The following is a 26,532-nucleotide window of genomic DNA, read 5'->3' on the forward strand; positions in this document are numbered from 1 at the left end:
GGGAGTTGTATTATTCCCCGCTGCATCCCCAACACCAGTCTCAGCGGTCTGCCTTGCAGCGGCGGTCCTCCCTGACCACAATCCACGGGTGGCGTAGTCAGACATTACCTAAAACATATAAAAGATTGCCACTGGTCTGACCACCCTGAGCCACGGGACCGGGTCGCCAATACTACTCCCAGCATTGCCCTGAAGCCAGTCCCGAGTGCCCCACGGCCCAGGGGCTGAGTCAGCTTTGGCGTAGTCGGTAGGATTGTGACCAACCCGCCACAAACAGGTATTGCGTGCCTGAAAAAGACTGTAAACGTACCTTAAAAAGAAGTTTCCTGCCATCCGGAGCCAATTCCTGCCGTTTTCAGCCATCTCCCGCCATCTTCAGCAGTTTCCCGCCATCTTCAGCTGTTTTCCCGCCATCTTCAGCCGTTTTCCCGCCATCGTACGCCATCTTCAGGACGCCGCGCGGGAAGAAGAGGGGCGTGGATGTCCAAAACGCGCGAGACTTGAAGCCCCGCCCTACGCACCGACGCTGCGCAAGGTCCTGGAAGGGAGAGAGAGCGACGATGATGTCACCAGGACGCGACGCAAGGTCCTCACACGGAGCAGCACCAGCCGAGCCGCGGCCTACAGAAGAGGATCATCGGAAGGTAGGCCACGCTTAACTAGGGGGGAGGAAGATGACGGACGCGGAGGTGCCCTCTACAACCGGCGGGGCTGCAGCAGCGGTGATGCCGTTCTCTATGCCCTACATCCCCTGAGCAGCCTAGCTACCCCAATACTCAGGGGACCCTCATACCCCATACCATGACTTTAGGGAAAGACTGCACAGTTTATTCAAAGTTTATCCCCTGACAGAAGAACAGAAAGTGAGCATTCTGACGGGGCAGCTCACCGGTGCAGCCCAGCGGGAAGTGAAATCATGGTCAGATGAGGAGAAAAGGACAGTAAAGGACATTCTGACCCGGCGGCGGAGTACCTTTGATACCCGTACCTCAGCAGAAATCAAAATGCGGTTCTATGGCTGTAAGCAGCGGGCCCAGGATAGTATCAGAGACTATGCCTTGAACCTGCAAGAAGCCCTGAGAGCTATCAAACAAGCTGACCCTGGTAGCGTGCAGGACTCTGATAAACTGTTGACTGACCAGTTCATAGAAGGTCTGCTGTCCAACGCCCACAGAATCCAGCTGCGCCTCATGGCCCTACAGAACCCCGATTTGACTTTTGCGCAGTTCAAGGATAGAGCCATCTGGCTGCTCAGAGAACCCGCACCAGGTGGCGCTGTAGCTTCCCGGCGCCCTGCCATCACTTACCACCAGGGGGCAGCGCCCTACCCCGCAGACCTTGTGGGGGCTGATGCACAGGCCCTAAATCCATCCCAGCCTGCAGACCTGCACCATCAGGTCCAGGAGCTAACAAAGAGTGTGGCTGCATTAACCAGGACCGTACAGTCGTTGCAGGTGGAACCATCAAGACCAATCAAGCTTGCTTCCAGTCCGGAGGATGTCCCGTGGCGTAGACAGAGGAGGATCCCGCCATTCTGAGGGAGGCCCGCCAACCGCTACACTGAGAATGGACAGCCGATTTGCCACCGTTGCAGTCAGCCAGGAAACATAGCAAGGTACTGTACTTTAAATGGGTCCGACCCGGGGCAGAGGGCCAACCCCCAGGCATAAGGTCATTAGGCCCGTCTAATTGGCGTGATAAGTACGTGGGGGGATGCCCGGTCTTACCCGTAGTGCTGGACGGTATCCCCATGAGTGCACTGCTGGACACCGGGTCTCAAGTGACTACCATCCCCTACGTATTTTTCAAGCGGTACTGGAGTGACGCTGACATAACCCGCTACCCAGACGATGACTTAAGCATCATTGCCAGCAATGGCCAACCCGTGCCGCAGGTGGGGTTCAGAGAGATGACCATCAGAGAGATGACCATTAAGATTGGTAAGGTGGAACTGCCGGCACAGGGAGTGATCATTGTGGACATTGACCGTCGTGAAAGTCACCCTAAAATAACTGTGGGTACTAATGTAATTGAAAACTGTCTTTCAGAAGTAATTGGGATTTTACAGCAGGTGGCGATGAATGCGAGCCAACAGAGGGTCCTCCAGAAAGAAATAAGAGCCCTGATGAGACGGCAGCAGGTACAACTGTCTGGTAGTGAGATCGGTAGCATAAGAATGAGTGACCCATTCCCCATTTCCATGCCTCCCAAAAGTGAAATGATGATCTGGTGTCGGACTGCAATCGGGTTGAGAGGCAGAGACTACCAAGCCATGGTAGAACCCTTGTAATCAGACAACAGGCCCACCATTTTGACAGCCCGGGGGGTGGTTAATGTCCGTCATGGGAGGGTGCCCGTTCGCATTCTCAACATTGGGGAGAGGGATGTACACCCACCCACGTACGCTACACTTGCCAAACTGTTTGCTGTTGAGCACAAAGCTATCAGGGCCGTGGAACCGTTGCCCCCATCTCCACAGGCGGAGGGTAATGGCTCCCAGAAACAAAAGGAGGACTGGTGCCAGAAACTCCATGTGGGTGCTGACTCCACTCCCCTGCACCAAAAACAAGGAGTCTACCGGGTGGTTCAGGAGTACGAGAGAATTTTTAGTAAGCACCTGCTAAACTTCGGCAGAGTAAAAGGGATAGAACACCATATCCCCACGGGGAGCCACCCACCAATAAAAGAGAGACACAGGCCTGTACCCCCTGCACATTATCAGAACGCCAAGGGTATGCTGAGAGAAATGAAAGAAGCTGGGGTCATTAGAGATAGCTGTAGCCCCTGGGCAGTTCCCTTAGTTTTGGTAAAAAAGAAAGACGGTACCATGAGAATGTGCGTGGACTATAGACAAATCAATCGTATCACCCATAAAGATGCGTACCCATTACCTAGGATAGAGGAGTCTTTAGCAGCTCTAAAATCAGCTAATTTCTTCTCTACTTTGGACCTTACTAGCAGGTACTGGCAGGTTCCTGTGGCAGAGGCTGACAAGGAGAAGACCACCTTCACCACCCCAATGGGACTGAGTGAGTTCAACTGTATGCCCTTCGGGCTCTGCAATGCATCCGGGACCTTCCAGAGGCTGATGGAATGCTGTCTAGGGCACCGAAACTTCGAGACGGTCCTCCTTTACCTGGACGAAGTGATCGTCTATTCGAAGACTTACGAGGACCATCTAAAGCCCCTGGCCGAGGTGTTCGAAGCCCTGGCAGGCTACGGCCTGAAAGTGAAGCCTTCAAAATGCCACCTGTTAAAACTGAAGGTCCAGTACCTAGGACACATGGTGAGTGCAGAGGGAGTAGCCCCCGACCCCGACAAAGTTACAGCCATCAAGAGCTGGCCAAGCTCCTCTAACATCAAGGAAGTGAGGCAATTCCTCGGGTGGGTAGGCTACTACCGAAGGTTCATCTCCGGGTTCACTAAGATGGCAGCCCCTATGCAGGACCTCCTGATAGGGCAATCTAAATCCAGAAGTCACAAGCCACCCTTCAAGTGGGACAAGCCGGAAGAGGAGTCCTTCCGCCAGTTGAAGATGGCCCTCACGGGGGATGAGATACTAGCCTACCCCGATTATGGCCAGCCTTTTATCCTCCACACAGATGCCAGTAATGTGGGACTGGGAGCCGTACTGTCACAGAACCAACAAGGCAGAGAAAGGGTGATCGCGTATGCCAGCCGGAAGCTGAGGCCCACTGAAAGAAACCCAGAGAACTACAGCTCCTTCAAGCTAGAATTCTTGGCAGTGGTGTGGGCCGTCACAAAATGGTTTAAGCATTACCTGGCCTCCGCAAAGTTCACCGTGTACACGGACAACAACCCGTTGACACATCTGGACAATGCAAGACTAGGTGCCCTAGAACAGCAGTGGATGGCCCGACTATCCAATTATGACTTCACAATCAAATACCAGACAGGCAGAACCAACGCCAGCGCAGACGCCCTATCAAGAATGCCCCACCTACCTGAAGGAGAAGAAGACTCGGAAGAGCTGGAGGAAATAGAGCTCCCTGCATTCCACCGGTATGGGGCCACTCAGCATTCTCACCGGGTAAGAGACAAAGACTTAACCACCGTCATGTTCAACCCCTTACCCCACCATGGCTGGGCTGAAATGCAAGATAGCGACCCTGCAATATGCCTGGTAAAAGACATGTTAACCCAGGAAGATGATAGCCCTGGCCCGGACGCTCCAGAGGAAGCCAAGCAGATATGGAAGGAGAAAAGCAGGCTATTCCTCTACGAGGGTAAGCTGTGCAGAAGGCTTGTCAACCACCGGACGCACGAGCTGACCTGGCAGATAGTGGTCCCAAGGCGAGATGCAGCAATGGTCCTGGAGGCCTACCATGACAGAGCGGGACACTTCGGGTGGAAGAAACTGGAGTTCCTACTGAGAGAGCGGTTCTACTGGGTCGGCATGAGAAGGGCCATCGAGAAGTAGAGCAGGGACTGCGGCCCATGTCACCTCAGAAGGAAGGACCGTACCAGCCAGCAGACACCCTTGAGGCCCATCGTCACCAGGCAGCCTCTTGAGCTGGTAGCTCTGGACCATGTGAAATTGGCTCCAAGCCGGTCGGGCTACGTCTATGCCCTGACAATTGTGGACCATTACTCACGGTTCCTGGTATTGGTTCCTGTTAAAGACTTGACAGCCCAAACAGCGGCCAGAGCCTTCCAGCAACACTTCTGCCGTCCACATGGGTATCCGGAACAGGTTTTGACAGATCAAGGTCCAGCGTTTGAGGCTGAAGTATTCCAGGAGTTCTGCAACCTCTACGGCTGTAGGAAGATTCGGACAACGCCTTACCACCCGCAAACAAACGGGCCGTGTGAGAAGATGAACAATATCGTCATTGATCTCCTCAAGACGTTACCCCTGGAAGAACGCAGCCTGTGGCCGGAGAAGCTGCCAGACCTGATTGACTTGTACAACCATATCCCAGTGAATGCTACAAATTGCACCCCGGCTTACCTGATGCGAGCAAGACCAGGTAGGCTGCCGATCAACCTGGAAATGGGAGTCCTGACACCTGAGGACACCTCCGCAGACGCGGACTGGGATACAAAACGGCGGCTACAGTACAAGAAGGTACAGGAGAGTGTGGAGAGGAATCTGGCTCAAGCGAGAGAAAAGCAAGAGAGTCTCTTCAACCAACACGCCCCTGCTGGTCCCCTGGAACCTGGTGAGCAGGTCCTGAAGCGGAAGAGAAGGCTTCACAAGTTGGACGACCAGTGGGAGAGAGACCCGTACACAGTACTGCAGTCCAACCACGACAATCCGAAGGTATGTGTGATTACCAAGGATGGAGGAGAAACCACTAGCACCGTCTCCAGAGACCACCTAAAACGGTGCCCCGAGCAACTACAGAGTCCAAGTGAAGATCAAGATGACCTTGAACCCGCAGAGGACAAGGAAGAGATGATCAGCACAGTTCTCGGAGAGTTCCCCCGGACCTGGACTCAGATAAATGGCGCAATAGTGGTACCAGTCCTACACTTCCTTCAGCCTACCCAGCAGGAGCCTACAGAAGGACAGGAAGAACAAGAAGAGCAAGCGGCCCCAGAGGTGGAAGAACCCACGCCAGCAGCCCAGGAGAGTCAACCCTCTGCTGACAGTGAGCCTGCCATGCCTGCGGTAAGCCAAAGGACCCGCAGACAGCTGCCTGCCCTGCCTGTACACCCAGCTAGTAGCTGTACCCTCAATGATAGTGGGGAAAGCCAGGTTGGTCCACCACCAGACAGTGGGTTAAGGAGGTCAACCAGGAGCACTTACTGGGAAGGACCGCCTACCCACAAACATGTGGACAGGTGAATGTGGCCAGGGATGGTACGGAGCAAGTCCACAGCTTTTTTTGCTGAGAGTTGTATTTAGCTCGGTGAAAGGACTGGCATAGAGGGAAACCGTATCTACTCTGGGTGTCATTTCTCCGTCTCCAGGTTTCGCCCATTATCACACACGACTATGCCTGGCTGTATGTTCAGCGGTGAGAGTCACAGATCAGGCTGCTGGCTGTGTTACAGCTTTCAACAACTCTGCAGTGCTGGGCGGTTTGTCAATTAAGCATGTTATCTTCAGCACAGCCTGTTGCCGCTTGGCCAAGGCAGTGCTGCAGTGCTGTCAGCTTGTGACTGATGTGGTCATTTCGGAGATGGAGGAGGAGGTGCAAGAGCTGAACAATGTGATTACATTGAGGTTAAATTGGTGACACTGTTTTTTATACTAAAGAAAGATCCTATTGTTTTGTCTTTTTTTCGTTATTTTTTAAGACAAATGCATTCACCGGGAAATGTCATTTTAACATTTTACAACCTTATCTGGCAATGTGGTGTGTGACACATAATCAGACACATCCTGTTTTATTTATGATGGAGGAACGCTGAAAGTCATAAAGCCTATTTTTATAGGGCCATCAGACAGGCCTTACTATTCTTAAAAGGCCAGCAGTCTGCCCTCGCTATTGTTAGAGAGCCATTAGCCGGCTATGCTTTGTTGTTCCCATTATTAACAAGTGGGTCTCCTATACTGTTATTGCAAATCCAGTAGCTGCAAGGGCTGCCAAAAATTTGGACGCAACCCAATACCCCTTTGAAGAGACATAGAGGAGGGTCTCAGTAACAAAAATGTTCCCATTATAAAGGATCGGGTCTCCAATAGTGGTAATGCCCATGCTGTGACTGCAAGGGCTGCCAAAATTTGGGAAAAACCCCACTAAGAATTTAAAGACACATAGAGCAGGGCCACAGTAACGAGTATGACATTTTCCCATTAAAAAGGAGAGGGTCTGCTATACAGTTATAGGGTATGCAGTGAGTCCAACGGCTGACCAATTTTAGGAAAAACCCACTAAGAATTTAAAGACACATAGAACCGGACCACAGTAACAAGTATGACATGTTCCCATTAGAAAGGAGAGGGTCTGCTATACAGTTATAGGGTATGCAGTGAGTCCAACGGCTGACCAATTTTAGGAAAATCCCCACTAAGAATTTAAAGACACATAGATCAGGGCCACAGTAACGACAAATTCCCATAAGGAAGGAGAGAGTCTGCTATACAGTTATAGGGTATGCAGTGAGTCCAAAGTCTGACCAATTTTAGGGAAAACCCCACTAAGAATTTAAAGACACATAGAGCAGGGCCACAGTAACAAGGTACGACATGTTCCCATTAGAAAGGAGGGAGTCTGCTATACAGTTTTAGGGTATGCAGTGAGTCCAACGGCTGACCAAATTTAGGAAAAATCCCACTAACAATTTAAAGAGACATAGAGCAAGGCTACAGTAACGACAAATTCCCATTAGAAAGGAGAGAGTCTCCCATAGTGTTGGCCTATGCAGTGAATGCAAGGGCTGCCAAAAATTTGGAGGCACTTCAATGCCCCTTGGAAGAGACGTGGAGAAGGGCCTTATAAAAAAAATGTTCCCATTAGAGAGGGGCAGGCCTCCTATACTTGTAATGCCCATGCACAAGCATATGGGTTGACAAACATTTATCCCTGGGGGGTATGTATGAACATACGGTATACAATTTTTTTTTACGGGCATCATAAACACCCTTTAAAAAAATTATGTGGGTGTTGCATCACGGACCACGGTCACCCTGGTGATGTGGTGGTGGAGGATGAGGAGAAGGACAAGAGCAAATAGTCAAAATCAGGAAGCGTATACCCATGTGTGGGTGTGAAAAGGTGCATGTGAATACGCCTCCCAAGAAAAGACACTGGATTTGAGTTTATGTTACGCTGCTATAATTCGGTGGTGTTGAGAAGTCTGGCCCAATCCAGTCCTTGTTCATTTTTATAAGTATCAGCCTGTCAGCATTTTCAGTTGACAGGCGGATGCGCTTATCAGTTATAATTCCACCACCGGCAATAAAAACCCACTCTGATAAAACACTGGCGGCAGGCAGGCCAGGACCTCCAAGGCATAGATAGCCAGTTCATTCCACGTATCCAGCTTGGATACCCAATAATTCTAAGGCACAGAGGAATCACGGAGGACGTTGGTGCGGTCGGCAAGGTACTCCCTCAGCATCTTCCCAAACTTTGCACTTCTTGTGAGAGTACCCCGCGCCTCAGGGCCTGTGCGATGGTAGGGGCTGAGAAAACTCTCCCAGAACTTTGACAGTGTTCCCCTACCTTTGCTGGATTGAAGTTGTGTCTCTCTCGCCTGTACTCATTGGTTGTCCAACGAAGTGTGCCCTCTGCCGCCAGCATTTTCAGATGGAAATTTATTTTACTAGTTCCGCAACAAGGTCCTTCTGCTGCAGCCCCATTTTTGTAGACCTGTCCGCCTCAGGAATAAGAGATATAAAGTTCTCCTTGTAGCATGGGTATAGAAGTGTCACCAACCAGTAATGACTGTCACCCAAAATTTTGAGAACGCGAGGGTCATGGGAAAGGCAGCGTAACATAAACTCAGCAATGCGTGCCAGACTACTAACAGACAAGACTTCTGTGTCCTCACCAAGAGGATGACTGACCATGCTCTCCTCCTCCTCCTCCTACTCCTCTCTGTCCTCCGGCCATCCACACTGAACAGACGGTATGACAGCTGTGCAGGTAGTACCGTCTATAGTGTATGAAACTAGCTCCTGTCCTTCCCCCTCCTACTCTTCCTCATTGTCACCCAATATACTTTGGGATGAGATGAGGCTTGGCTGTGTGTAATCACTCTGTATGGTTCCTTGCTCCATCTCATCGTGCTCCGCCTGCAATGCATTCTCTTTCATTGTGAGCAGAGAGCGTTTCAGAAGACAGAGAAGCGGGATGTTGATGCTAAATATGGCGTCATCACCGCTCACCATCTTGGTGGAGTCCTCAAAGTTTTGGAGGATGATACATATGTTTGACATCCATGTCCACTCCTGAGGTCTTATGTGTGGAGTCTGAACTGAATACCGACGGCCTTGTTGATGCTGGTAGTCAAAAAATGCCCTCTTCTGCTCACAAATCCTTCCCAACATCTGCAGTGTAGAGTTCCAACGTATGGGGACATCACACACCAGTCTGTGAGCCGGAAGCTGCAAACGCTGCTGAAACACGGCGGAAGCTGTAGCTAACTTTCTAAAATGGGCACACAGGCGGCGCACTTTAACAAGCAGATCTGGCAGCTCCGGGTAGGATTTGAGAAACCACTGAACCATGAGGTTAAGCACATGGGCCAGGCATGGTACGTGTGTGAGCTCGCCTCGCCTTAGAGCCACCACCAGGTTCCGGCCATTATCACACACGACCATGCCTGGCTGTAAGTTCAGCAGTGTGAGCCACAGATAGGCCTGCTCTTTCAGAGCTGTCCACAACTCTTCAGCATTGTGCGGTTTGTCACTTAAGCATATTAGCTTCAGCACAGCCTGTTGCCGTTTGGCCGAGGCAGTGCTGCAGTACTTCCAGCTTCTGACTGATGTGGTCGTTTCGGAGATGGAGGCTGAAGAGGAGGAGGAGGCTGAGGAGGCTGAGGTGCAGGAGCTGTAGACCGTTGGGGCAACCCTGATTGACCTACTGCCCGCAATCCTTGGCATCGGGAAGACGTGTTCCATCCCAAGGTCAGACTGGGTCCCGGCTTCCACTATGTTAACCCAGTGTGTTGTCAGCAAGATGTACTGTCCCTGCCCACAAGCACTTGTCCACGTGTCCGTGGTTAGGTGGACTTTCCCGGTAACTGAGTTGTTGAGGGCACAGCTAATGTTTTGGGAGACGTGCTTGTGTAATGCGGGGACGGCACACCAGGAGAAATAGTGGCGGCTGGGGACCAAGTACCGAGGGACGGCCGGCGCCATCAGGTTGCGGAATGCTTCCGTCTCCACGAGCCTAAAAGGCAACATTTCGAGCGCAAGCAGTAGTGAAATGTGAGAATTTAGTAGTGTGGCCTATGGGGGGTTGGCTGCATATTTGCGCTTGCGTTCCAAGGACTGGGGCATGGACAATTGAATGCTGCGCTGTGACAAGGACATGGATGTGCTTCCTGATGCTGCTACTTGAGAGTGCGCAACGACAGGTTCAGGGCAGGAGGCATCTTCGCATGCACCATGGACAGGGGATTGGCTTGCATGCACAACAGCGGAAGAAACAATGGTGCCACCTGTAGTTACTGTTCCTGGTCGTTTTGCCCCCCCCTGCTGATGCCAGCCTGGCAGGTGGTGCAAATGGCCTTTTTGGGGTTATCGGCAGAGTCTTTAAAAAACAACCAGACTCGGGAAGATGTAACAGTTGTACTGGCAACTTCCTTCATGCTGGTGTTACGGGGAACGATTGCCTGCCTTCTGTCTGCGGCCACAACACTGCTTCTTCCCGCCTGTTGGGGTGCTCTGCCTCCCTCCCCCTGTGTGCTGCTCTCCTCGCTCTGCGTGTCCTCCTGCCAGGTTGGGTCAGTTACTATATCATCCACCACCTCGTCTTCCACTTCCACACCCTGGTCCTCCTCCTGACTTTCTGGCAATTGTGTCTCATCATCGTCAACCTCTTGTGACACTATTCCACCGTTGCCTTCGTGTGACCGTGGCTGCTCAAGTATTTGGGCATTACTACACGTGATCTCCTCTTGCCCCGCTTCAAGTGGACCTGAATCAATAAATGGAAAAGTGAACAGCTCTTCAGAGTGTCCAAGTGTGGGATCAGTTGTCTCCGTGCACTCGGCATGGTGGGAGGAAGGAGGATCAGGGTGAGGAATATGCGGTCCAGACTCACGGCTACTGAGACTTGACCATGTGGAAGACAGGGTGGTGGTGGTGGCTAAGTGACTGGAAGCATTATCCGCTATCCAAGCAACAACCTTTTGACACTGCTCTGGGTTCAATAGTGGTGTGCTGTGGTCCCCTAGGAATTGAGACAGGAAGGTCAGGCGAGAAGATGTGGGTGTTTGTTGTGGCACAATTTCAGCTTGCCCACGGCCTTGTCCTCGGCCTCTGCATGAACCATCACCATCACATCCAGTTCCCCATCCCTTGCCACTTGCCTTGCCCATTTTAAATGGAGGACAGTATCTTCCACGCTCACTACAAATGACTGAGTTTGGAGCGAACTTATATGTAGTGTTGAGCGAGCATGCTCAACACTGCTCGGTACTCGCCCGAGCATCACGCTACTCGGGATGTTCGGCGAGCACCGAGCATTTCCAGGTTAATCGGGCGGGAGCTCGGGTCTCCGCCCTGCATATTTGGCGGTCTTTACAGAGCCAATGAACATGCAGCGATTGCCAGCCAGTCACTGTAATGCCGCAGCCATGTTGTTTGTGGGCATTACAGTGATTGGCTGGCCGCACAGCGTCACTTCGAGTATTTAAAACCGGGCGCCGCCATTTTGGACACAGTCACTCCGGATCAGACAGTGTAGGGACAGCGCTGCTGATTTAGGGAGAGATATATCCTGCGAAATAGTTAGTGTAGGGTCTGTGAAGGCTGCCAGATCAAACAAACAGTCCTTCTCAGGACTAATGTCCATCCCAGATATCAGGCAGGCAGGCTGTATAGGAGACGCAGTGGTTATACCAGCAAACGCTGCATTACAGTCCTGTGTGCTCCTGTTGCTGAAATTGCTGGACTTAGCTCCAGGTCTCGGGGGCCAGGAAAAATCCTTTTTTTTCATCTAAATCCTCTTTTTTTTTTCCTCCTCCACACTGTACAAATACCCGTCTTATTAAACTTTTGGTGTCCCTTCCCCCCACCCCAAAAAAAAAGTGTGTCTCTGATTTTTCAGACACAAATATATCTGTTGAAAATAGTCGGGTGTAGGCCAGAGAAATAGAAGTGTGGTTTTGCAGTTCCATGGGCCATTTGTATCTAAAAAAAACAGTTTGAGTGTGTCGCTCACTGTTCAGCCGCAAATATATATATTTAGAAAAGTCTGGTATACACCAGTAAATTAAAACTGTGGTTTTGCTGTTCCACGGTAAAAAATCTCTATTATCCTGTTTTTGGCATTTTTTGCCGTAAAAAAAACTAATAGTGTCTCCCGGATTTTTCAGACACAAATATATCTGTTGAAAGTAGTCTGGTGTAGGCCAGACAGACAGAGGTGTGCTTTTGCTGTTCTATGGTAAAAAAATCTCTATTATCCTGCTCTTGGCATTTTTTGCCAAAAAAAAAAAATTATAGTGTCTCCCTGATTGTTCAGACACAAATATATCTGTTGAAAATAGTCTGGTGTAGGCCAGAGAAATAGAAGTGTGGTTTTGCAGTTTCATGGGCCATTTGTATCTAAAAAAAAACAGTTTGAGTGTGTCGCTCACTGTTCAGCCGCAAATATATTTATTTAAAATAGTCTGGTATACACCAGTAAATTATAACTGTGGTTTTGCTGTTCCACTGTAAAAAATCTCTATTATCCTGTTTTTGGCATTTTTTGCCGTAAAAAAAATAATAGTGTCTCCCTGATTTTTCAGACACAAATATATCTGTTGAAAATAGTCTGGTGTAGGCCAGAGACACAAAAGTGTTATTTTGCTGTTCCACGGTAAAAAATCTCTATTATCCTGCTCTTGGCATTTTTTTACGTAAAAAAATAAATAATAGTGTCTCCCTGATTTTTCAGACACAAATATATCTGTTGAAAATAGTCTGGTGTAGACCCGAGAAATACAAGTGTGGTTTTGCAGTTCCACGGGTCAAATCTCTGTATTATCTTGTTTTTTTGCATTTTTTGCCGTAAAGAAAAGCAGTAGTGTCTCCTGATTGTTCAGACACAAATAAATCTGTTGAAAATAGTCTGGTGTAGGCCCGAGAAATACAAGTGTGGTTCTGCAGTTCCACGGTTCAAACCTCTGTATTATCCACTTTTGGGCCATTTGTATCTAAAAAAAACAGTTTGAGTGTGTCGCTCACTGTTCAGTCGCAAATATATATATATATTTAAAAAAGTCTGGTATACACCAGTAAATTATAACTATGGTTTTGCTGTTCCACGGTAAAAAATCTCTATTATCCTGCTTTTGGCATTTTTGCCGTAAAAAATAAATAGTGTCTCCTGATTGTTCAGACACAAATATATCTGTTGAAAATAATCTGGTGTAGGCCAGAGAAATACAAGTGTGGTTTTGCAGTTCCACGGGTCAAATATCTGTATTATTCTGCTTTTCGCAATTTTTGGCCGTAAAAAATAAATAATAGTGTCTCCTGATTGTTCAGACACAAATATATCTGTTGAAAATAGTCTGGTGTAGGCCCGAGAAATACAAGTGTGGTTTTGCAGTTCCACAGTTCAAACCTCTGTATTATCCACTTTTGGGCCATTTGTATCTAAAAAAAAACAGTTTGAGTGTGTCGCTCACTGTTCAGCTGCAAATATGTATTTTGTATGCATACACCAGTAAATTATAACTGTGGTTTTGCTGTTCCACGGAGAGAAATCTCTATTATTCAGCTTTTGGTATTTTTTCCGTAAAGAAAAACAGTAATATTTTCTCCCTGATTGTTCACATTGTTTAAAAGAGTCGGGTGTAGGCCAGAGAAATAGAACTGTGGTTTTCCTCTTCCACGATTCTTATCTACTTTTTATTACCCTTTTTCCATTGATAGTGCGAGTGTAAGCTATTTAACTTACTTTACAATGGGCAAGGCGCGTGGCAAGGGACGTGGAAGTGGACGTTCTGGTGATGGTGCGTGCAGAGGACGGGGCCATGGCCAAGGTGAAAATGTGCCACAACCAACAGCCACATCTTCTCGCTCCCACTTCTTGACCGAATTACTAGGGAAGCACAGAACAACACCAGTATTGCGAACTGATCAGTGTGAACAAGTTATTAATTGGATAGCAGATAATACTTCCAGTTACCTGGGCACCACCACCTCCGGCCTGTCTTCCACACGGTCGACTCTTAGTAGCCGTGAGTCTCGACCGCATACTCCTCCTCACCCTGATGCTCCTTCCTCCCACCATGCCGAGTGTCGTCAGACAGCAACTGATCCCACACTTGGACACTCTGAAGAGCTGTTCACTGGTCCAATTCCAGATTTGTGCCCCTCGCCTGCTCCGCTTGAAGTGGTGGAAGAGGAGATCCCATGTAGCGATGCCCAAATATTTGAACAGCCACGGCCACAGGAAGTCGACGCTGGCAATTTGTCACAAGAGGTGGACGATGGCGAGACATAATAGCCAGGAAGTGAGGAGGAGGATCGTGGTGCGCAAGTGGAAGAGGAGGAGGTGGTGGATGATCTAGTAACTGACCCAACGTGGCAGGAGGACATGCAGAGTGAGGCCAGCAGCACACAGGGGGAGGGAGGCAGAGTACCCCAACAGGCAGGAAGAAGCAGTGTGGTGGCCGCAGACAGAAGGCTTTCCCCGTAACACCAACACGAGGGACGTTGGCAGTACAACCGGTAGGTCTTCCAGAGTCTGGAATTTTTTTAAAGGCTCTGCTGAGAACCCCAAAAAGGACATTTGTACCACCTGCCATGCCAGCATCAGCAGGGGTGACAAAACTACCAGCCTGACCACCACCAGCATGATCAGGCACATGGCAGCAAAGCACCCGACTTTGTAGGCCGAAACCCAGGGTCCACGACCAGTGTCAGCGGGTGTCACCACTGCTTCTTCCACTGCTGTGCATGCAATAGAACCCCCTGTTGTGTGTGCAAGGAAATCCCCTGTCCATACTGCATTCAAAGATGCCCCCTCCTCTCAGCCTTCACTTGCTATGGCATTTTCTCAAGAAACAGCATCAACGTCCACATCCCACCGCAGCGTTCAATTGTCCATATCCCAGACCTTTGAATGAAAGCGGAAATTCGCAGCTAACGCCCCACAGGCCACAGTCCTAAATTCACACATTTCACGACTGCTTGCATTGGAAATGCTGCCTTTTAGGCTGGTGGAGACGGAATCCTTCCGCAACCTTATGGCAATGGCCGTCCCTCGGTACTCGGTCCCCAGCCGACACTATTTTGCCCGGTGTGCCATCCCCGCACTACACAAGCACGTGTCCCAAAACATCTGCCGTGCCCTCAACAACGCAGTTACTGGGAGAGTCCACCTGACAACGGACACGTGGACAAGTGCTTGTAGCCAGGGACGGTACATCTCCCTAACGGCACACTGGGTAAACATAGTGGAAGCCAGGAACCAGTCGGACCTTGGGACGGAACACATCCTCCCCACACCGAGGATTGCGGGCCCTATGTCAGTCAGAGTTTCCCCCACAGTGTACAGCTCCTGCGCATCATCCTCCTCCTCCTCCTCATGTTCAGCCTCCATCTCAGATATCACCACATCAGTTATAAGCTGGAAGCACTGCAGTACTGCCTCCGCCAAGCGGCAACAGGCTGTGCTGAAACTCCTAAGCTTAGGTGAGAAACCTCACACTGCTTGTGAGTTGTGGACAGCTGTGAAAGAGCAGGCAGATCTGTGGCTGAGACCGCTGAACCTACATCCAGGCATGGTGGTGTGTGACAATGGCCGTAACCTGGTGGCGGCTCTGAGGCGAGGCGAGATCACACACGTACCATGCCTGCCTCATGTGCTTAACCTCGTGGTTCAGTGGTTTCTTAAATCGTACTCCAAGTTGCCAGATCTGCTCATCAAAGTACGCCGCCTGTCAGCTCATTTTCGCAAGTCGGCTACAGCTTCCGCCGCCCTTGCTGTGTTGCAGCAGCGTTTGCAGCTTCCGTCACACCGACTGGTGACTCGCCCCCTGGGCCGCGTGGGGCACCCGGAACCGGGCCTCTTGTGGGATGCTGGGGGTTGTAGTCTCCGTGGCGGCGACCCGGTTCGTGGCTCAGGGTGGTCAAACCAGTGACAGTCTTAGTGTAATAACAAATGTCCGACTACACCACCCGTGGATTGCGGTCAGTGGGGACCGCTGCTGCGCGCAGACCGCTGAGGCTGATGTTGTATGCGCAGCCAAGAATGGGATAACTCCCCACGGGAGAAGTATTGCCTCAGGGCAGCTAGTGTGGATGATGGGAGTGATGGTGTGAGCGTCCCAGTACTAATGGTGCTGGTGCGGCGATGAAACACAGAGACGTGTGGTTGCAGTTTCCAATGCTTAACTCACAGTTGTTTACTGGTCCTAGTCACCTCGGTACCGGCGGTGTCTGCCCAAGCCGTGCTGCGTCCACCAGGCAAGGGACTCGACCAACTCCCAGGCAATTCCAGAGTGTGGCACAGGGCTCCCTTCTCTTCCCTTCTCTGGCCGTCCCCACAAGTGACCCACCTTTGTCCAGCTTCCTCGGGCCTTCTCTTGGCGAAACCTATCTCCGGTTTCCCTGACCCTATGTGGTATGCTTTCCTGGTGGATGTAGTGAGGGGTCGCACCAAGATGTGGTCACAACCTCCAGTCTTTGGCTGAGGAATTTGTTGCCTCCACCAATTTGGGTTCCGGTTCCCTGCTCTGCCAACCCGTCACCCGCAATCTCCTGGGCCTACGGGGTTCCTTTTTCTCTCGTGTCTCTGGGCCTCTCTTAATGTGCTGTTCCTTGTTTCCTTTCTGTTCCAGTTCCTTGCTGTTTCTGTTCCTCTCCTCTGGCTCTGGCCTCCTCTCCAGGCCTGCCTCGTGGAGCTGGGCCCAGACTGAGCCACAACTCCCTGTCAACCCTCTCTGGCTGAACTCCTTCTCTCAACTCACTCCCCGGACTGAAATGAACACTGTTCTAAGATGGTGCCCACCTTATATACCTCCCTCTATGTGTGAGCCCAGGTGACTAGCAACCAATGGGCTCCTACCTATGCCCAGAGACCCATCCCTATCTGCTCCTACACCACTGGGTTTTCCTCCCCCTCCCCACTCCAGCCAGGGACAGATGCTGTCGTGCCTGCACTTCTGTGGGAGCACCGTTAAGCTGTCCCTCGGAAATGGGGTGTGTGTGGTGCATGCAGATAAACGAGCCCTAGTCCACACTCCATCCTTACCCAGAAGTGGAATATCACACCTCTGGTTTGAGGTGCAGTACCCCTGTAGCAGCCGATCCCTCGGGTTGCTACACTGGTGTGTGATGTCCCCACACGTTAGAACTCTACCGTCCACATGTTGCAAAGGATTTGTGAGCAGAAGAGAGCAGTTGTGGAGTACCAGCTGCAACAAAGCCGTCAATATTCAGGTCAGACTCCACACATAAGACCTCAGGAGTGGACCTGGATGTCTGACATCTGTACCATCTTGACAAACTTTGAGGAGTCCACCCAGATGGTGAATGGTGATGACGCCATCATTAGTGTCAGCATTCCACTTATCTGTCTTTTGCAACGCTCTCTGCAGAGAATTAAAGAGGAGGCATTGCAGCCAGAGTATGATGAGATGTATCAAGAAGCCGTAGCGGTCGATTACACACAGCCCAGCCTCATCTCATCCCAACGTGCATTGGGGGACAATGAGGGAGAGGAGGAGGAGGAGGAGGAAGAACAGGAGCTTGTATCATGCGCTGTAAACGGTAGTACCTGTACAACTGTCATACCGTCGGTTCAGCGTGGGTGGCCTGAGGACAGGGGGGAGGAGGAGGAGAGCATGGTCAGTCGTCATTAGTGTTGAGCCACCCCCGTAGTGTTCGAGTTCGGTTCGGTTCGTCGAACACCCGTGTGTTCGCCGAACTGTTCGTCGAACTGTTCGTCGAACACCTTCGAACACCGTTAAAACCAATGGCAGGCAAACAAAAACACATAGAAACACATAGAAAACACCTTCAAAGGTGTCCAAAAGCTGACAAACTGCTCAGAAGACACAAATAACACATGGAAAAGTGACAAGTACATATAGTCATGCGAAAAGAAAAGAGGTGGAGGAGTAAAAGGAGGGGGAGACACAGATATAGGCATGTCATGCCCTTCTAAAATCCAAAAAGTGAGAAGCCGACACGTTCAGTCCGCTCCTGCCCGTGCCACCTCCGCGTCGCCGGGTTTGTGCCAGAGCCGCGGTGAACCCTGACGGCCAGCCCCCCTCTCCCAATACTGGTGCCTGTCCGCTGGTGGGTCGAGCGAGCCCCCCTGTGGTGGAGGCAGCTCTAAGCTTTTTAATTTAAATTGTCTCTCTAATTTGAATGAATACACTTTAAATCCATTTACAAGGATCTATTGGAGGGCAAGTCTCATGCCAGCAGCCGCGTAATTCCAGCTCCAGTAGCGTCCACTAAAGCTGCTGCAGTTAAAAAGCTTTTATAAGGATCGAGCTCGGCTGTCCACCGCAAGGCATCCTACTGCCAGTCCCAGCCCCTATGCCTTGGGGTGCCTCCTGATGCTCTTCACTGAGTATCCCGTGGTCCCGAAGCATTTCCTTTGAAAAAATTAAGTGTCCAAACTACAGGTGGTGTAGCTTGCTTAACAGCCGGGATAATCCGCTGACTAGCAGACACTGCTACTAGGCACAAAGTATTTCCTGGGCTAGATGCAGTTAAAAATTTGTAATTAGATACTCTCGTTGGATGCTGAGAAAGCATTCCATAGATTCTCCTGGCACGCCATATATGATTCTCTTAAAAAGCTTGGGGTAGGGGTCTAGGGGACCCTTTTATAGCCAAAATCACGGCCCTGTATCGCAATACGTCACCTAGGCTGAAGATAAATGGAACTGTAGCACCCTGAGGGCTCGGTTGCTACAGAGGTATTGCACCTCACCCAGAGGTGTGATATCTCACTCTCAGGTAAGGATGTAGTGTGGATCAGGACCCGACACCTGCATGCATTACACCACATTGCCGTGGGGCAGGGCAACCAATATGCCCCTGAGATGGGCACGACAGTCCCTGTCCCTGGCTGCAGTGGGGGGAGGGAACACTGAGGAAGGGGAACCCTGTAGTGCAGGAGCAGGGAGGAAGCAGTTCCTGGGTGCATTGAGAAGGGAGTATAAAAGGTGGGCACCATCTTAGTTCAGTGCAGAGAAGTCTGAGCAGAAGTGGCAGGGAGCAGGGGCTCTGCATGAGCTCTGCTCCGGAGGCGGGCCTAGTAACAGAGGCCCAGGCCTGGAAGAGGGAGAAGGAAGGAAGAGGTGCGGAGAAGGCTCCAGGAACGAGGAACGAAGGGATCCCAGGGGTGCGGACGGGCGAGTCGCCACCGCACGCCCGAATCCACCTGCGTGGAGGGGTCAGGCCAAAGGGGGAGACCGGTCCCCGAAACTAGTGGAGGCAGGAAACGACCCTCAGCTAGAAACAGGAGGCTGTGACATTTTATGTGGCGCAGCCCCTCGCTACACCCGCTAGGAAGGCATCACATAGGGTCAGGGAAACTGGCGCCAAGTTTACCAAGAGGAGGCCCGAGGCAGCCGGACAGAAGGGTTGGTAAGAAAGGCCAGACAAAGGACACACAAAGGGGGTCCTGTGAAGCGCTCCAAAGTTATCTGGGAGTTGTCTGAGCCCCTCACCTGGTGAGCACAGTACGACGTGGGCAGCCGTTACCTGCAGACGTGGTCTGGATAATAAGAACTGTGAGTAAAGGCCCTGGACTGCATCACTGACTCCGTGTCGTTACTGCTGCTGCCCTGCACCATCACCCCCATCCTCCGCATACACTGCCCTGAGGCTATACTCCTCCCGTGGGGAGTTATGCTACGCTCTGCTGCACCCACAACACCAGCCTCAGCGGTCTGCCCTGGAGCGGCGGTTCACTCTGACCGCAATCCACGGGTGGCGTAGTCGGACATTTAAACATCAAAACCACATAAATAGTTCCGCCACTGGTTTGACCGCCCTGAGCCACGGAACCGGGTCGCCGCCACGGAGACTACAACCACCAGCATCCACCAAAAAGGGTCCGGCTCCGGGTGTCCCAAGGCCCAGGGGGCGCATCAGAACATTTTCATCACCTTTCACAATCACCAATGGGACAAGGCAGGGATGTTCTCTGTCCCCTCTCTTATACATCCTAGTGACGGAGCACCTGCTCTCATCAATTCGCCATAACCCCAATATTAGGTGGATTGAGGTGGGAGGCACCGAGTACAAGTGCTCTCTATTTGCTGATGATGTCCTAGTATATATCACTCAATCACATATATCCATCCATGCTGTTATGGCTGAAATAGATCACTTTGTTTGGTCAAATTTTAAAATCAATGCAGCGAAGTCTGAGGCCCTCGATGTCTCCCTCCCCAAATCCATATAGGATTCCATCCAGTCCAACTTTCACTTTGCCTGGCCCTCACAGGGTATCAAATACTTAGGAATTCCTATTCATAGAGACCTCTCCCATCTATGTTATCTTAATTTTGGGCCCTTTATTGAACAACTCCATACAGACCACGGTTGGCAAGTTAGAACTGTAAGATTCACTACGTGAACCACTGGTGTTTTGTGGAAAAGCACATGTACACTGTGTTCCAAATTGTAGCGCCGGCGTCCCTGCCCTCTGCCAGGCAGGGACGCTGTTCCCCTCACCTCCCTGCTCCGTGCCCGGCGTCCTCCTCCTGCTCTGCTGGCAGCGCGCGCTCCTTCCCGGCCACTGTGCTTAGGGCGCGCGCGCGCGCGCGCTCTCCCTCCCTCTTAAAGGGGCCGCGCGCGCCGTCCTAAGGAGTCCCCGGCCAATGGCCGGAGGACTTCACCATATATAAGGCACCTCCTCCAAAATGGAGGTGCCCGAGCAATGTTGTTGCACTGTTCTACTCTGCTTCAGCCCTCAGGTCCCGTTGCCAGTTACCTGCCAGTTACCTGCCAGATTCCTGCCTGATTATCTGCTACCTGCCTGCTAGTCTGAGGTCCGACGGTCTGCCTTACTACTCCTGTCAGTCTGTCTAAGGACCAGCCCGCCCGCTCACCTGGGAGCGCACATCAGCCACCTGCCTGCTTGCCTGAGGTCCGACGGTCTGCCTTCCAACTCCTGTCAGTCTGTCTATGGACCAGCTTGCCCGCTCACCTGGGAGCACACACCAGCTACCTGCCTGCTAGTCTACCTGGAGGCTCCGCCGTCACGTGCTGTGACCACCTGCCTGTCCAGTGACTCTTGCTCGCTCACCTGGGAGCGCTCATCTGCTGCCTGTCTGCTAGCCTACCTGGAGGCTCTGCCGTCACGTGCTGTGACCACCCGCCTGTCCAGAGACTTCTGCCCGCTCACCTGGGAGCGCTCATCTGCCGCCTGTCTTTTGGTCTTCCTGGAGGCTCCGCCGTCACATGCTGTGACCACCCGTTCATCCAGAGACTCTCGCCTGCTCACCTGGGAACTCACGTCTATCATCAGCCGCCACAGGTCGTACCAACCCTTTACCTAGAGACTGCCCCGGTCACTTGCCGTGACCATCTGCCCGTTTATCCAGAGACTGCCCCGGTCACTTGCCGTGACCATCTGCCCGTTCATCCAGAGACTGCCCCGGTCACTTGCCGTGACCATCTGCCCGTTTATCCAGAGACTGCCCCGGTCACTTGCCGTGACCATCTGCCCGTTCATTCAGAGACTGCCCCGGTCACTTGCCGTGACCATCAGCCCGTTCATCCAGAGACTGCCCCGGTCACTTGCCGTGACCTCCAGCCCGTTCACTCAGAGACTGTCCCGGTCACCTGCTGTGACCTCCTGCCCGTCTTCCCTGGTCGCCACCCGCTCCCTTACAAGGACTGCCCCCTTGTATAGTAGCTCAGAGGTTCCGCCTCCCAGACCCGTTACACAAATTATTATGCAAAAAGTGTTTAGGAGTGATAAGGGAAGAATTTGTTTGTTTGTCAGTTAAACTCATTGATGGTGATGTGTGTCAGGGCTCTTTATATCACTGTAAGCAATTGCAGACACCTGTGCTAATTAGTTTGGCAGGTGTGTCCAATGAAAGGCAAGACTACTTAAGAAGGCTGTCTCACATTATTAAGCAGCCTACATTTTCTGCCAAAATGGGAAAGAAAAAGGATGTGTCGGCTGCTGAGAAGCAACAAATTGTGGAGTGTTTAGGTCAAGGCATGACTACAATCAACATTGTGCGATGATCAGGATGAAGTGTCTTGGCAATCAAGAAGTATGTAGCTGATTCACAGTACACACGTGTGCGTGCTGATAAGGGCAAATTGGGGACTCTTTCCTACAGGCAATTACGTCAGGTTGAAAGAGCAGCGTCAAAAAAGCCTTGTCATAGCAGCAGACAAGTTTTTGAAGCTGCTGGTGCCTCCAATGTCCCCCGAACAACAAGATGCAGGGTCCTTCAGAGGTTTGCAGCTGTGCATACGCCATCCTGTCGACCTCCTCTATCCACTTCACACAAGCAGAAACGGCTCCAGTGGGCCAAACATTACATGAAGACTGATTTCAAAACTGTTTTGTTCACGGATGAGTGCCGTGCAGCGCTCGATGGTCCAGATGGATGGAGTGGAGGATGGCTGGTTGATGGACACCCCACGCAAACACGGCTACAGCGCCAACAAGGAGGAGGTGGAGTAATGTTTTGGGCTGGAATCATGGGGAGAGAGATTGTCGGCCCCTTTAGGATCCCTGAAGGCGCTAAAGATGAACTCCATAATGTATGTGGATTTTCTCAAACAGCACTTCCTGCCATGGTTCAAGAAGAAGAACCGTGTATTTCACAGCAAGATAATTTTTTTGCATGATAATGCACCATCTCATGCTGCACATAAAACATCTGCATCTCTGGCTGATATGGGCATAAAAGGGAACAAACTTATGGTGTGACCCCCATGCTCCCCTGACCTCTACCCCATTCAGAACCTTTGGAGCATCATTAAAAGGAGTGTCTATGATGGCGGGAGGCAGTTCACATCTAAGCAACAGCTCTGGGAGGGTATTCTGTCCTCATGCAAAACAATTGAAGCAGAAACCATCCAAAATCTGACAAATTCAATGGACGAGAGAGTTCAGAAGCTCCTTTCGAACAAGGGGTCCTATGTGAAAATGTAACATCACCTAGAATAAAGTTTTGAGTTGAAAACTGTTTGATTTCAGTTTCTAATAACCTGCTAATGCTTATAATTTCAAAAATGACCATTTTTTTGGTCTTTATTAAAATGAAAAGGTTGATCGAAAAGTTTGGGGGATCTAAGAGTGTGGCAACCCAGTAGTCATGATTACTTCGAATTCTGACAATATGAGGATCATGCTGCAGGTAGTGCAGCAAGAAGGCACTTATGTGTCTTGCGCATCTCGGAGCCCCAAAATTATTTTCCGGGCTAGATGCAGCTAAAAATTATTATTAATTTTAAATCTGGTTAAGCTTTAGTATAGATGGCCTAATAGGATCAGTGCTGCACACTGCTACAAAGCCCAAATTATTTTCCAGTCAAGATACAGATAAACATGATTAGTAATTTTAAATCTGGTGGAGCTTATTATAGATGGCCTAATAGAATCAGTGCTGCACACTGCTACAAAGCCCAAATTATTTTCCAGCCAAGATACAGATAAACATGATTAGTAATTTGAAAGCTTAAAACGGTTGGTAGGGTGATTTTAACCAATCATCAAGCTTTTACTCTCCCCAGGATGACACAGGGGTAGAAAAGTCGTTTCGGATCCATGATTTGTTCATCTTTATGAACGTGAGTCTGTCTACATTATCAGTGGAGAGCCGCGTGCGCTTATCTGTCAGCACACCACCAGCAGCGCTGAACACACGTTCAGACAGAACGCTGGCTGCCGGGCATGACAAGATCTCCAAGGCGTAAGTGGCTAGCTCCGGCCATTTATCCAGATTGGAAGCCCAAAAAGAGCAAGGGTCCAGTGACACAGTCATGGCTTCAATGTTTACTTGGAGATACTCCTGTACCATCGTCTCTAGGCGTTGACTATGTGTCAGACTTCTTGTCTCCTGTGGCCTTGCAAAGGATGGGCTAAAAAAGTGGTGAAATGATTCCGCAAAATTGATGTTACCAGCAGATACTGTGGTTCTGTTACGGTTTGAGTGCTGAACACTTGACGGTCCCACGGTTGGCAAGTTGGAACTGTGAGATTCACTACGTGCACCACTGGTATTTTGTGGAAAAGCACATGTAAGATTCTGCAACAGTCTCTGCTGATACTCCTGCATGCGTGCATCCCTTTCTATGGCAGGAATAATTTCTGCAAATTTACCTTTCTACCCGGGATCTAACAGTGTGGCAACCCAGTAGTCAGGATTATTTCTAATTCTCACAATTCGAGGGTCATGTTGCAGGTAGTGCAGCAAGAAGGCACTCATGTGTGTTGCGCATCCAGGAGCACCAAGTCCCTGTTGTGTTGGTGGCGAGGTAACAATCATGCTTCCTTCCTCTGTCCTCTCCCCCCAACCTCGCACAACAGAAATGTGATCAAGGTCTCCCTCATCTGATGAGTCTTCCATCAGTTCGTCCTCCACTTCTTCCTGGGCTCCTGCACCTTCCTCACTAGTTTGGCTGCTACCATGCGCCCTGGTAAAACCATCTCCCCCACCCTCACATGCCTGCCGCCTTGGTGCTGCCGACCGTCTGGACCTTGCAGATGTTAGGCCTTCCGCATACAACTCCTCCTCCTCTACTTCCTCCACCTCCTCTTGTGCCACCACCTGACTCCGAATTCTGTTTAACATGTGCTCCAGCATGTAAATCACCGGAATAGTCATGCTGATAATGGCATCGTCAGCACTAAACATCTTCGTCGCCATTTCAAAACTGTGCAGAAGGGTGCATAGGTCCCTGATCTGAGACCACTCCTCCAGCGTGATTTGCCCCACCTCTGGATCTCGTTGGCCCAGGCTATACGTCAGAACGTATTGCACCAGGGCTTGTCGGTGCTGCCACAGTCGCTGCAACATGTGCAGAGTTGAATTCCACCGGGTAGGCACATCGCATTTTAGCCGGTGAAATGGCAGGCCCAACGACTTCTGTAGAGATGTAAGTCGCTGCGCTGCAGGATGCGAACGGCGGAAGTGAGCACACAGCGACCGTGCCCTCTGCAGAAGGCCATCTAGTCTGGGATAGTGGGCTAAAAATTGCTGGACAACCAGGTTCAACACGTGAGCCATACAAGGCACGTGTGTGACATTGCCCCGGCGAAGGGCCGCACCCAGGTTTGCAGCATTGTCGCACACGGCCTTCCCTGGTTTCAGGTCCAGTGGAGACAACCATTCATGAAATTGGTTCTCCAGAGCTGACCACAACTCCTCAGCTGTGTGACTCACATTTCCCAGACATTTCAATGTAAAAACCGCCTGATGACGTTGAGCCCTACAGCCAGCATAGTAAGGAGGTGTGCAGGATCCCTTCTGCACAGTTAGAAAGCTTGTGGCATGACCAGACAGGCTTTGGGTGCAGGTGGAAGACCGAGAGGAGGTTGAGGAGGCAGAAGCAGTGGAGGAACTTTGACATAAAGAGGATTGACGCACAACTCGTGGGGACGGCAAAATTTGGACAGCAGCCCCTTGTCCTGCTGTCACCATAGTTACCCAGTGCCCAGTCAGCGACATGTAACGCCCCTGTCCATGCCTACTCGTCCAAGTGTCTGTGGTGAAATGCACCCTGTCACACACAGAGTTTCTCAAAGAAGCGGTGATGTTGTGTGCGACATGCTGGTGGAGCGCAGGCACACCTTTCTTTGAGAAGTAGTGCCGACTGGGCATCTGGTACTGGGGCACTGCGACGGACATAAGGTCTCGAAAATCCTCTGTGTCCACCAGGCGGAAAGGCAGCATTTCTGTAGCCAAGAGCTTGCAGATGGTGAAATTCAACCTCTTAGCTTTCTCATGGCTAGGAGGAAATGGTCTTTTACTTGTCCACATCTGAGGGACCGAGGGCTGGCTATTGTGCTTAGACGGGGTTGATAAGGGTGTCCCCGGCAAACTGCCGGTCTGTGAGGAAGATGCAGGCGGACATGTTAGGTTGCCTTGATCGAAAGGTGGTGCTATCGATGTCGGACAGCGCTCAACACCAGCTGGTGTTACCACCTCCAAAGAAAATGATGACCTGCCAATCACGCTGGCTGTTGCGGGTAAAGAGGTGGCAGGTCTGCGCCCCAAAACAGGTGTGACTGCTGTCCCCCCAGTCACAGAGGATGAAGAGGCTGCGGATGCACAAGATATGGCAGACGGTGGTTGGCCCGGCCGGCTAGGCCGCATTGTAGCACACTGAGCTTCCCACTGCAACTTATGCTTCATGTCCATGTGGTGGTTCATGCATGAAGTACTCAAACTATGTATTTTTTGGCCTCTACTTAACTTTTGCTGACAAATGTTACAGATAACACGAGTTGGGTCATCTTTATCGATCTGAAAAATGCCCAGGCTATGCAAGGCTTAGCACCCATGCGACCTGAAGAGCCACCACGACTTGTGGTGAGAGGCAGAGTTGTGTTTGAGGATGCAGTTGTTGACGTGCTTCCAGTACTACGTCTCTGTCCAGGAAGGCGCAACCTGACCTCGTCGTCACTAGCATCTTCCTCCACCTCCTCTGCTGACCTCATCTCTTGGCTGACTGTGGGTTGACAGTAAGTGGGATCTCCAACCTCATCATCATCACCCTGTGCGTTATCACACCCGTCGTCCTCAGAGCCAACCTGTTCCTGCCCTGACTAAAAACTAAAGTTGTCGCTTCAATCAGGTATTTGAGTCTTATCATCGTCTTCCTCATTGTCTCCTCCAACAGGAGTTACAGTTTGGGAATGAGGGTCTACATTATGGTCAGAACCTTCTGCGTCTGGTCCTGGATCCGACTCATAAAGATTCTGGGCATCAGTGCAGATCATTTCC

This window comes from Phyllobates terribilis, unplaced genomic scaffold, assembly GCF_046119375.1.
Source record: "Phyllobates terribilis strain yellow unplaced genomic scaffold, ASM4611937v1 Scaffold_306__1_contigs__length_2273795, whole genome shotgun sequence".
Classification (NCBI taxonomy): Eukaryota; Metazoa; Chordata; class Amphibia; order Anura; family Dendrobatidae; genus Phyllobates; species Phyllobates terribilis.